Source organism: Gnatocerus cornutus, chromosome 8, assembly GCF_029298725.1.
Source record: "Gnatocerus cornutus isolate USDA-ARS CGAHR chromosome 8, icGnaCorn1.1, whole genome shotgun sequence".
Classification (NCBI taxonomy): domain Eukaryota; kingdom Metazoa; phylum Arthropoda; class Insecta; order Coleoptera; family Tenebrionidae; genus Gnatocerus; species Gnatocerus cornutus.
In genome coordinates, this window is record NC_142240.1 from 2,481,122 (window position 1) to 2,483,137 (window position 2,016).

Genomic DNA, 2,016 nt, shown 5'->3' on the forward strand with positions numbered 1-2,016 from the left:
AAATTAGTATATCGTCAAGAAAAAACGTGAAATATTACCTCTCTGAGGGTGAACGATACTTAATGCGGTTCTGGGGTTCTTACCCGCAAATACGGGACTTCAGATAGTACTAGGAAGTGCTTAGACGGTAAAGATACGGTACTTTAAGGTAAAATAATACGTCTACTTCCTTCGAAGCCCAAAACGGAAAAGAGAGTTAAAATACCACGAGGAATCGTAGGTGGCACTACCTGTGATTTCGGGGATGATAAGAAGATTCTGACCTCTGCGCGAGTACCGCGGGCGCTCTCAATGTCGCACTTGTCAAAGAGTCGTGATTGACAGGTTATGTTAGTTTGTTATTGTTGGTGAATGTCCGCAATAAACGTAGGTTGGTAAGTGATACTGTTATCTAACATAGTAGTCGCGAGAGGATTGATCTTGAAAGCTAAAATGGTTTTTGTAGGGATTTAGATAAAGATACGGGAACCAGTCATGACGAATTCCTGGACTGGACAACATAAAGGGGCTTTAAACCACACCGAGTCGCCCTGGGTTCGGTGCGACGATACAAGAAGGAACGTGGGCTCTGAAATTCACTGGAAGGGTGCCAACACCTTCCAGAGGGACAGTCTGAAACGCTCAGGGGTGGTCTGCGCCTCACCAACCCCTTCCTGGCGAACACACGAAATTTTTGGGGCAAAGGCTTGATCCAACTTCCCCTAGGATTGGAGCCGAAGAAAAGATAAAGAAGATAAACGCGATAATAGTAAGTTTTGAACTGTGGAGACTTACTAGACTATTATTCATTTTAGGTTGAACACTGATGTTGTCGTGTCAACGGTGGAAAAGTACCCAGGCATTTATGGGACTCCTAAATCGCCTCCCATACCAGCGGTGTCTCGCGTTTATCCCCTAATTCATAAAAATCTTAATAAATGACCTTGTTCTCATTTTAGAAACGTAACAGTACTCTGCGCAAATGCGGGAATCACGTCGATAAGTCGGCCGTGGACGCTTCAGGATGCACCTTCTTCTCCATTCTTCACCTCTTGAAGATTCGCACGCAATTAATTTAATTAATCAATTTTTTTTTGTACTCTTTCTAACTTTGTTAAATTTTTTTTTTTTATTTCTATCACACACAATAACCATGTACACAGCGCTGAAGAGGCACAAGCCTAAAGCGGCGCTTTCAGCAGCTTGTTTTAACATCTTTGTCAATTTGTATCACATGACTGTACAACTGCTGAATAAACTACTTTTACTACTACTACTACAAAAACAGTCACGAGCCGCCACTGCTGCTGAACAGGCCAAAATCCTCACCAGCAGCCATATAAAATGCATTATCTTAAGGACTCGATGTGAAATCTCAAAATCTTAGTAATAAATGTATTTGATCTCGGGAGGGAATAAAGTGACTTGTGGAATTTTGGTGTAAACGTAGTTTGTCACTGAGCCGTCATAATGTTGAAAACTAACTTGATAAAGTAAGTTGATAAATTTTAAACACAATGTCCATTAGATTTAAAACAAAAACTCAAATATTTGTATCAGTTATGTTGAAAAAAAAATTAAATTCGCGGATATAAAATAAAAATTGTGAAAAACACTTACTCTGTAACTGCATTTCCTTCGATTCTTCTTATTTGTCCGTTGGCGTCTAAAATTGTTCTGTCAGTTTTCAACTTCAGACTCCACTTCTTCAAACACAAACTCCACAATTTAGATATATTTGTTCACGCGGAATCGCCACCAAAAATGCGGAAAAATTCATAGAAGCAATTTTACGAATTATAACTCGGTACTTTGCCAAATTAAGAGTCCGCTTACTACGAACAAGTTACTCTGCACTTCCACTAAAACTATATCCATCACGCTTGGATTTCCAATTTATTTAGTTTATTGAAATGCAAGCCGAAACCATCGCGTAAACATGCACAACCACACTCCCAGACATAACCTCACAATCGCGACATACACAACCGCGCAGATGAAAACAAGTGGAAGTGGCAGAAGTGCCGCTAGCGGCAA

At 40.2% G+C, this 2,016-nt stretch overlaps 1 long non-coding RNA gene across 3 annotated transcripts; it reads left to right on the plus strand.

Moving 5' to 3' along the window:
- Positions 1–255: 255 nt before the first annotated feature.
- On the plus strand, positions 256–937 carry LOC148169372 (uncharacterized). Of its 3 annotated transcripts, none has more exons than XR_015770598.1 (3): positions 256–370; positions 446–748; positions 795–937. It is a non-coding gene; the product is annotated as an uncharacterized LOC148169372 (long non-coding RNA). The 3 variants fall into 3 exon arrangements; XR_015770599.1 differs by having other exon boundaries at positions 256–366; XR_015770597.1 differs by having other exon boundaries at positions 257–374.
- The last annotated feature ends 1,079 nt before the right edge of the window (positions 938–2,016 follow it).